The sequence below is a fragment of the Glossina fuscipes genome, unplaced genomic scaffold (assembly GCF_014805625.2).
Source record: "Glossina fuscipes isolate IAEA_lab_2018 unplaced genomic scaffold, Yale_Gfus_2 61, whole genome shotgun sequence".
NCBI lineage: Eukaryota > Metazoa > Arthropoda > Insecta > Diptera > Glossinidae > Glossina > Glossina fuscipes.
In genome coordinates, this window is record NW_023998433.1 from 1785627 (window position 1) to 1796052 (window position 10426).

General features: G+C 34.9%; 2 long non-coding RNA genes across 3 annotated transcripts; both read left to right on the plus strand.

Annotated features, from left to right (window-relative positions):
* The first annotated feature begins 6404 nt into the window (after positions 1-6404).
* Positions 6405-7554, plus strand: LOC119637983. 2 transcript variants are annotated; one of them, XR_005247359.1, is made up of 4 exons: positions 6405-6860; positions 6944-7010; positions 7081-7318; positions 7382-7554. It is a non-coding gene; the product is annotated as an uncharacterized LOC119637983 (long non-coding RNA). The 2 variants fall into 2 exon arrangements; XR_005247358.1 differs by having other exon boundaries at positions 6405-7010.
* A 1240-nt stretch (positions 7555-8794) lies between these two features.
* Positions 8795-9302, plus strand: LOC119637767. Its single transcript, XR_005247336.1, has 3 exons — positions 8795-8868; positions 8964-9095; positions 9160-9302. It is a non-coding gene; the product is annotated as an uncharacterized LOC119637767 (long non-coding RNA).
* Positions 9303-10426: the final 1124 nt, after the last annotated feature.

Consider the following 10426-nt stretch of genomic DNA (forward strand, 5'->3'; position numbering starts at 1 on the left):
ATAATAATGCTTCATTTTCCTCTACATCACTATCCACGGTAAGTGCCACATGCTTAAATAATATGGATTTTTATAGGTTTTGCATTAATTTTAAGTGAGAGGAGTTTATCGGAGCAGGGAACGAACTGTTCAATAAAATTTGTGCATTTCTTACATATAATAATACCATCTAATCTAAAATCTATGTTGATTCATCTTATTACCAGAATAATACATCTCACAACCTGTAGCTTGAAATTGTGCAGCGTTTGGCCTTCATTTTGACCAATAGCATATTCCATTGTAATTGTTTATATTTTAAGAAGTTTTGTCTTATTTCTGGTTTTGTACGACGGAAACTGAAAAATAATAAATCCTTTCCTTCCAACACTGTCGCAGAATGTTACGTTTGAACACTTTTGGTTACCAGCGGAATTTTCTAGGCCGCTGCCATCATAATGTTTAAACCTATGACTTCTCTTTTTTCCACCAATTGCTGTTACAAGGCCATAGCTTGCCTGACATTCGTACTAATTGTCTTATGTATGTTTCTGACCTCAGCCACAGTGTAGTAAACGCATGTTCCTTTTCTTGCTTCTCTTTATTGTGGTATTCTTCTTCTCCTACATTATTGCATTTTTGAGTTTTCAATGTAAAGGTTGCCGATCGCATTATTTGTCATTTTGCTTGTTATTGTTTGGGTGCTTATACGCATATAATATATTATAAGCGTATATAGTACGTATATGTGTGTATAGGGAGATATGCGTGTGTATATGTTTATATATATATAGTTACGTTTGTATGTTAGTTGTTTATATGTTGGTTTATTTGTTTGTTTCTTTATGTGTATGTACATATATTTGTATGCATTATGATATAATTGTGTATAGTACGTATACGTGTGTATAGGGAGATATGCGTGTATATTTGTTAACATGTGTGTAGTTACGTTTGTATGTTAATTTGTTTATATATTGGTTTGTTTGCTTGTTTGTTTATGTATATGTATATATATATGTATGCATTTTGATATAATTGTGCATTGCTCTGTAGTTTGCTCGCATACTATTTGTCTGTTGGTTTATTTATACGTACGCATGCATGTATGTATGTAGGTATGTACTTTTGTCCGTATGTAGGTATGATTGTATATTGGTCCTTATATACGTTATAGATACATATGTTTGTATATATACAGAGAAGTTCGGATGTTTGTTTGGTTGTTTACATATATGTACGCATTTGTGAATTTATGTATGTATTTATGTAGGCAGATGTATTATGTGTGTTTTTTCTCCTCTTTTTTTTCGGACGTAATGACAGCTAACTGCCAACTAATAGCCCTACACTGACGTCAAAGCTATTCACCCGCTATTCAAACCGCTCCCACATTACCTCGCGATGGAGTCTTGTGGATTCCTGATCCTCACTATATCATTCTACCTCCCCCATCCTCTCGTGAGATTAAGGATTCGGATGTTGTCTTCGTATGGTGGTATGGTCCATTAATACAACTACTATCAGCTTACCTCGGTTAATGTCTAATTCCAGAGATGTGAAAAGCCAAACATGCCAAAGCCGGACAGACAAAAAACAGTATGCGGCACATCGTCGTTTGCGTTAACTGCTAATAAGTTTAAACTTTTCCGTGTTTCCTCATTGTTCTGCGTTTGGGAGGGTGTAGGTCCGCCTTAGTTTCGAGTCGTTTTGCCATCGCTGCTGCCATTCTGTTAACATATTCTGCCAGATGGCAGTCTCACGTATGCAGACACCGTTGCAATCTCCTTCGCCAGTAGCTTTCGGTTTTGCCGCTATCGATACATAACTGCTCCTTCGATAATATCTCAATAAGTAATATTTTTGCCAAGAGCGTTGTCGCTGCCGTTGACTTACGTTGTATACTTTACAATAATTTATCTGTCTAAATGGTTGCGGCAGACATTATTTCTGCGTGGGCTACGCTGCATATAAATTTTCGCTTCGCGTGTTTGACTCTTTTAACGTCTGGCATAATTTTGCGGATAGTGGTTGCGGTTAACAATTCGTTATCCGAAACCGTTTTCCGCCAACGTTAGTTTCGTATCTAACTGCACTTCCAGTCATCTGAATTTAGAACTAAATTGAAAGGAGTGTCTAATTGTGCACTTGAAAAACCCGTCGCCAGCATGGCTTCAGTTTTTCGCACGAAAAGGTTCATTTTGTTCATCTGTAGCCACGTACTTAGGCTGAAGCTGCCGTTAACTGCAATCCCTGTCAGCGGAGTCGATGCTTGCTGTACAATCATAACGATATCATCCGCATAACCTATCAATTTCGCTGCTCGTGGAAGCTCCATATTGGGCAGCACGTCACACACGAAATTCCACGAAATGGATGGAGCTCGTCAGACCCTGATGCTTTCTTATTTTTCAACGTTCAACATATTGTGTGAATTTCTTCCGCTGTAAGCATATCCCCTGAGAAGTCTCCTGTTAACTTTATTGCAGCCCTGGGTAAATGAGTGGTTGCTGAGAACAGCTCTTCTACTATTGTTTGCGTCCAGGCAGTATTTATAATTCTTGGTATACACTTCCAGCGCCCAAGCTTTTTGGTTATTACTTTGTTCAGCGAGCCTCACGGATCGTTGCTTATGTCTTCGGAAAATTCTTTTTACCATCTCAGTCTCAGACCTCTCAGATTTGCGTTTCCTCTTAACCTTGCCACTTATCTTCTGACTTTTAGATACTCCGAGCTCAGTTGGCTTACTTCTCACATATGTGTGGCAAACTGTGCTGGACGTAAGCCACTACAGCATTCAGATTTTTCTTCTGGCGCAAACCATTGTACTTTGGTTTGCCTTTTTTAGCCAACAAAGCTGCTGCGCTTGCCTTCTGGTTCAGTCTGCGCACGTTCTAATTTGTTAACTTGTTATATGTTAGTTGTACTGCCTCGTTGTCTATATCGAAATAGTTGTACTAGTGATCACTTAAGATTTCGGTGTTTGTCACTGTCCAACGCGTACATCGATCAGCCAGTATTAACGACGCTATAGTTATGTCTATTATTGTGCTCTTTGTTCCGCTTTGGAAAATAGGGACGGAGCCAGGGTTTAGTACAACCAGATCTAATGACGCTAATATTTCACAGACTGCAGTACCTCTTCTAATTGACTTTTTCGAGTGTCAGTTTAGTGATTTGCTATGAAAATCCCTTGCTATTATTACTAGTGAGCAGATGTTCTTTACGTGCTCTTCCAAAACAGTTAAGTTTCTAGCGAAACTTTCAACGCCTGTGCTTACCATAAAGTGGTTTATATTCGTCGAATCTTTCTCCGCACAAATAATGCACCCCCTCTCGTTCTTCCATTCTGCGGCTTTAGGTCTATTTTTTCCGCTTTATCTGCACAGTGAACTGTGATCCTTTCCGCGACAATCTCTACCCAAATGGGCTGCCTCTAGACATCGGAAACAAATTTCTTTATCTTTTTTCTTTATCCGGTATCAAATCCATCCTTCAACGAGCGTGAGGCTTGCGATGTTGTAACCTTAATTAGCGCTTTTTTGGTGCTTTCCTGATATTACATATCCGAATTTTCTCTGTGTTTGATTTGCCTGCAGCGTTTATATTGGCATCGATCATGTCTGCCTTTTCGACTGTTTCGGTTCGATTTTCCTCCCACGTTATGTATGTTGTGTCTATGTTTATATAACTTCGCAAAGAAATTGTGTTGTTAACTTTGAAATTTAGTTTTTTCGGCGCAACTAATAGCTAATAATACAAATCGCACTTGCACACTCCTAAATATATTTTTTTAATTTTTTAAAACTCTATATCTATTTATTTATGACGGTAAAGAGCGATTGCAAAAAGAAAGAAGTCGAAACGCAATCAATGCTGAACTCTCCTCAACTTAACCTATAAGTTCAGTTCATTTATTAATGTAATTTATTAAATGAAATAATCTATTGATTCAAAATGAATAAATCAACTTAAGTTTTTAATTTATTAATTTAAGTTTATGTATTAACTTAAGTTTTAATTTATTACTTTTAAGTTAATTTATTACGTATTGTTATGTTAAATATTGAAATTAAGAAAAATTTGAACTTCTATAGCTCATTCGAAGGTTATTTTTATATTATGTATAAACTCAGGTAATGGAGGTGAATATGGGCGGTATTTCTCAGTTTCGGCGAGTTAGAGTATCAAATTTACCTATTTTTTCATAACCGATTTGTGCCGACATACAAATTTTCAAAAAATCGTTAAAAATAGTTCTGAAAAGAAAAATTTGAATTCGTTCGGAGCTTTCAAATCCTACTATACCCTGATCCTAACTACTTAACAGAGCTCTGTTAGGGCATCCACAAAACTCCATTGAGGAAGTTGGTATATACCAGTGTTTGCTAGTTAAATTTGAGTTTATCTGTCCCCCTTACATTGCTGATTAAATTTAACCAAAAGAAGAAAATATGTTTTGCAAGCAAAAGCAACTCCACGAGGAATCGAAACCGTTACCATCTAAAAGTGAACCTTGTGACACCTAGTCCTCGATCGCAACTGCTATACCAGCTGCACTTCCATAGGAGTATAGTATATTGCATTTGAAACTGACATATGCATTTTATTTTATTCATATGTGTCACTGTACCATTCAATTAATCTGTTCAACATATAGCTTTTAAGTTACATAGGCAATAAAATTTAAAAATTTTTCCTTGAAAAAATATCGACAGAATTCTAGTCGGCAACGTTATTTCTCTGCAACAATTTTATCGAGTGGATAGTATACTGAAACACAATTGTAGTCCTTTCAAAGACTTTACTAATTACATTACTTATTTTTCATTATTGACAACCACATTTGTGCTTGCTTTCAATATCCCATGCTTTTGTTTTTACGGTTACTTTTTGCTAGGCTCATTATCTTCTCTTCGTGCTCAAAAGCACACTGTACCACACAACTGAACGCTTTTTATGCATAGCTACTGCATAGGAAAAAACGCAAGAGCATTATGTCGGCCCTCAATGAGGCGTTACTCCTATTTTTGAGGTGGAGGATAGGACTTAAACTTCGCCGATTTTTTACAAAGCTTTATGGGAATTGACAAATCAAATCGTTCTCTACGCATACATACAAATAAAACAAATAGAAAACAACATGCAGAAGAAATAAGGGCAATTTATTTTACATTTCGAAACTATTTACTTAATTTATGTTTATCTTACATTAATGTACATTTCCTTTAGGTTATGTGATTTGCGATTTTAGTTTATATCACACATTATTTGCAAGAAATGAAAAACAAGCAATAAAGATAATTTATTGCAAAGTTAAATACATTCACCAAATTGTTTTATTAGAGAATGTTAAATGCTTATTTCCAAATTATGGATCAATTAATACACAAAAATATATCTAATATACATATCTATATATATCTAATCAATCTTCTTTATCGCTTATCAATAAGCAAGCTTGTTTGCTTTCATATCATATGTTTTTTTTTTTGTAAAACGATATGGTAGTGCGGCTGCCCATTGTGGTTTGAGACTTTTAAAACCGAAAACGGAACTGACATACGTCAAACAAAACCAGCTAAAAAACGAAAGCATACGCCAATTTTTAGATACACAATTACCGTCCCAAATTCCAGCAACTGTGTATAAACCAAAATTAATTCTGTACAGAATTGCTTTTGTACTGCGAACAAGTGCAACAAAAAATCCACTATTGTTATTCACCCACCAAAAGTATCGAAAGTAGTTCGTTTACTATGCAGCGAATGAAAATCTTTTCTAAATTTTAAGGGAGTCAGTTGATATCAACTTAGAAAACGATACTATAGAAATAGTATTTCAATACGTGAATATATTCAATATTGTAAGCAGTAAACCAGCCACTTTTAATTATTGGCAGTAATTATGTAAGGTCTTAACGAGGTTTTATTTTTGAGTTTTGACCTCTTCAATTATATGTATGCACAAGAGATACGAGAAACCCCGTTTCAGAATTGTCAGAACTAGCTTAAGCCAAGTCACTCAAGCTTTGTATTAGTATTGTGTTAGTATTAGTTGTTTACAGCTAGGGGTAATCACATAAGCAGGCGACAATCGCCAAGAGAATCTAATCACGTTGGCAAATTTTCTGGCGATTGTCGCCAAATGTGCACTTGCATTGAGTTTAAAGCAAGCAGAGCTATCACAAATCTCTTTTTTAAAGTTTGCAAAAAAACTGCTGCACAAGAAAAATGTGCACAGCTGTTAGAAAGTGAATTATTAATCCATAAATTTAAAAAAATTTAACAAAAATAAAGTGTGTCCGAAATTACATTTTGTTACAATTTGTGAATTATAAAGAAAAAATAAAAAAAATTTGATGAAAGTAAGTGCAATTTTTTTTAAAATATCGAACTTAAAAATAATAAAATTAGACAATGTTGACGAATGTGTACATCTCCAGCAAAATTTGTCGTAACTTCCTTTAATGCTCGTTCAGGGAAGAGGAGAACAACGAAAACCGCGACGCAGAAGAAAGGGCCACCGTGAGAGAAAAGGTTTGCGGGATACTTCTCCCTTAAAACGAGTAAGTAAATTGTTTCTACTATTTGCAAATGAGTTTTCAAAGCGGCGTTTCGCTACGTCTTGAGAAGAATTTGTATAGGAGTGCATATAAATCGGCGGTATTGCGCTTAGCCATGACTTTAGAATTGTTGGCTTCAGGAGATTACCAATGGCTGGCTTGCAACGACCATACCGTAAATGTTGCACAAAACACGTTATAGACTTGCATCAGAGGTGTTACAAGAGTTGGACACTAAATTTTGCGAATGGATCCAAGGGATCGTAAACGTGGATACGAAAGTATACTTTTACCAGAAATTTTGATATTGCAGCCTGTAAATAATTAAACTTTTTGTGTTACAATGAACGATCCTTATAATATATTTACTATTTATTACACTAACTGGATGTATTGAAGGAACGCATATATGCTTTTTAAAGTCAGCGGAAAACGAAATAATTTTCGTAAATCGGAAAGGAATGTAGTAAGTAATCTGAATATTTGTGTATTACCTTTTGCTTTTTGTTTACATAAATATAAACATTATCTGCTAGATTTGTGACCACGAAATAAAAATTAGCGCATATATGGACGCACTCTGGTGAAAGAGCTTACATAGAAAACCATTGGAAAGCTCCAAAAAGCTACGTCCTGTTTTCTTTTTTGTGAATGCTCCCTAGAGCCTTGACTAACAATACCTTTCTGAAGTTCGGCGGAACCTCTAAAAAAAATACAACGACATCCATTGCAAGGCGAAGAACGTTGTGGGAAAATGCATTGACGTATATAAAAGTATTTAGTATTGCGAAAATCTAACTACAGTGTTTATATATAGGTCCCTTGCGTATTCTACAGGAAGAGCAAAAGAGGTGCTGCAGTCCAATGAATCTGGGAAGAATCGCAAATGTTGTGCAGTATCGCAAAAACGTTTACCACTAAAAAATGAGAGGAAATCAGTTAAATTGTCCAAAACTGCAAGCAGCCTATGAAAATAAAGGTGTTGATATTTCTGTAGAGGCACTACAATTGAGGCAGTTGGGTGAAGAAGTTAGAGGATTCCTGTCACGCAACTTATGGAGATAACATTGTTAAAAATACAAATAATTTGTAAACTTACAACTCCCCAATAATTTACATAAAACTTAAATAAAGACGAAATGTACCTTTTTATATGCTGAATCTTCTTTTTATTTGCTCATATATGAGAATAAAAAAAAAAAGATTTGGCATACGAGAATGGAAAAGGAAATTTAATGCAATGATGTAGACGTCATTATTTATATGAATTAATCACTAACAATATATTAACATTCATTTTTATGGAAAATCTGTAAAAAGAATATATTGTAATATTAATAATGTTTATTTGCAACAGAGAGTTGTGGTAGGATGGGTGTATCCCTATTCTGCTCGGCTTCAGTGCGCCAAGTCTTTCCGTCTCACAAATTGCCAATATAGCTCGGCATGAGACGGTCCCTAATCTTTGTGGTTTAGGCGGATTGAACGCCTTGTAATTTCCAGCGAATTAAACGCTAAGTTGAATTGTTTGATAGCAATTGAGTTCTTTATTAAAGAGGCGAACTATTTATACTTAATTCTAATAGGTGACTTAATGCTAACGTAATCATAAATTAATTGGGGCGCCTGGCATCGCACCGCATTTCGTAATGCAATACCGAGCCAGTTGAAGTGCGCCAAAATTTTTGTTTTTCTTTTTGGTACAGAATGATGCAAATTCAGCATAATTCTGTCGCACTTCAAAGTTGATGCGTATGATCGTATACGATTACACTACAAAATAATAATAACGCTTTTTTACAATAAAAAACCTAAAAATGTAAACACTGAATTTAGCTCTATTACTTTTATCAATTGTCAAATTCTATATAGTTTTCTATTCACCTCATTTTGGATGCTTGTCAATGTTTACCATATGTAGTTTGTTTATACAAGACCAACAAACGTCATCTTGGCTCTCATTTTTTACGTTTCTCTCAGTTACTAACGCATTGTAGCAGAAAAATTAGAGGGGCAATGTTGGAAAGCTGGCAACGATGGTACCTGATTAGCCCCTTGGCGATAATCAATTGTCGTCTGTGAAAGGTAAGTTAATTAATTTTTTATTTATTTTTTTTGCTTTTTGCGCCAAAAGTCTAATTAATACTCTTGCATGTAAAAGCTTGTAATAAAATGTGTATCATCAATGTTTCCATACTTCATCATATACTTCGCCACCATTGCTAAAGAGCAAAGAAGCAACAAATAAAAAGAACTCATCACTCCAATGGATATATTAGTCTTATCTCCAATAGGCCAATTTTTAATAAATAAAGCAAAAAAAGGTAAATAAAATGTCATTAAATAACCTGGAAATATATACTTATCAGGCAGAATGGTTTCTTTCCTTATACTATGTGTATATGTTTGGCAATATAAGCAAATCAAGATTGGCGGAAAAGAAACCTTGTAAAACATAGAAGGGCTTTGCGGGACGCTGAAATCCTCTCACGCTACCCGAAAATATGCAAGTAAACCATTTTATACATTTGTCAATAATGTAAATTACAAGGTACATACTTCTACATTTCTGCAAAAATATCGCGTATCAAAAGAGGCTTTTGAATACGTTTTAGGAAAAAGGCGTAAGAAAGACCTACTTACTTCGGAGTTGCTGGGCTATTAATGGCCGACGGCTAGCGATTTCTTAAGCGCTGCACAGAGCAAAATTTCTTTTGCTATATTAGAAATGCTATAAGAAATGGAAAAAATTTTGCGCGGAATGGTGAGGTATTATTGCTAACAGAAATTATAGGACAGAATATATAGGAAATTTGATATTCCTGGTGGTAAGGAACATCTTGTTGTGTTTTTCTTCTTCTTGTGACACGTTCAACGACAATTGAAACATTGCTAATATTAACTGATGTGTTTGAATGCGTGGATGGAATCCACAATTACATTCGTAGATTCGCACACAATGGAAAATGTTTCGTAATCGAAAAAGATAATCAGAGCCAGAATGGAATGGTGAGTTAATCTACATACAAGGCAATTTATTTTGACGACGGTGCCGATATTTCGCTAAAAACCGCCCAATTGTTGCGAAAATCGGCATATCTTCTGCACTTTCAAATTTAATTGTATTGGAATAAAAGATATATAGAATAATTCCAATTTGCGGAAATTAAAAAGTTGTCTTTCGTTTACAGAAGACAAAACTATAATTTATTTGCAATTCATTTTAAAACATTTTACACTCTTTATAGGTAAATTCATATGATAATGTATTAATATATTATACACAATAAAGATAAAATGATACTTATCAAAACATAAAGCTCAATTTCACAATTCAAAGTTTTCCTAAAAAATGAAATTATATAAGTGATGTGAAATTATGTCACTTCGTTTTACTTCGTCAAAAAGTTTACATAATTTTGTTCTGGATTGTATGATTGTTCGAATGACGAAAGTTGTACATGGCTCTTAACCAACTTAATTAGTCCCAATATTTGATTCGAGAAATGAATATGGCGTATGCATAGAAGCAAGCACTAAATAAGTACATAACCGTAAGGTCGCGTGGTTTGCTTTCGAAATAAACCATTTGCTTGTCTACGGTTTCCTTAACATGTTTACAGGCGTACAGCGAAGCACCATCGATATCTACATACGCGTAGGCATACACATTTCATTACATATTTTGTCTATATCGAATAGAGTCAGCAAATCTAAGGGACTTTTGGCGTTTCTGTCATCAACAACAGCAGCAGCACCGTTAGTTAGCAACCATTGATTCTGATTATTTGCAATCTTAACAGTTTCTTGATATGATGTAACGTTCTATCAAACGTTTACAAGACCACAACCGACCATTAAATACATAACACCGTTTCGCTC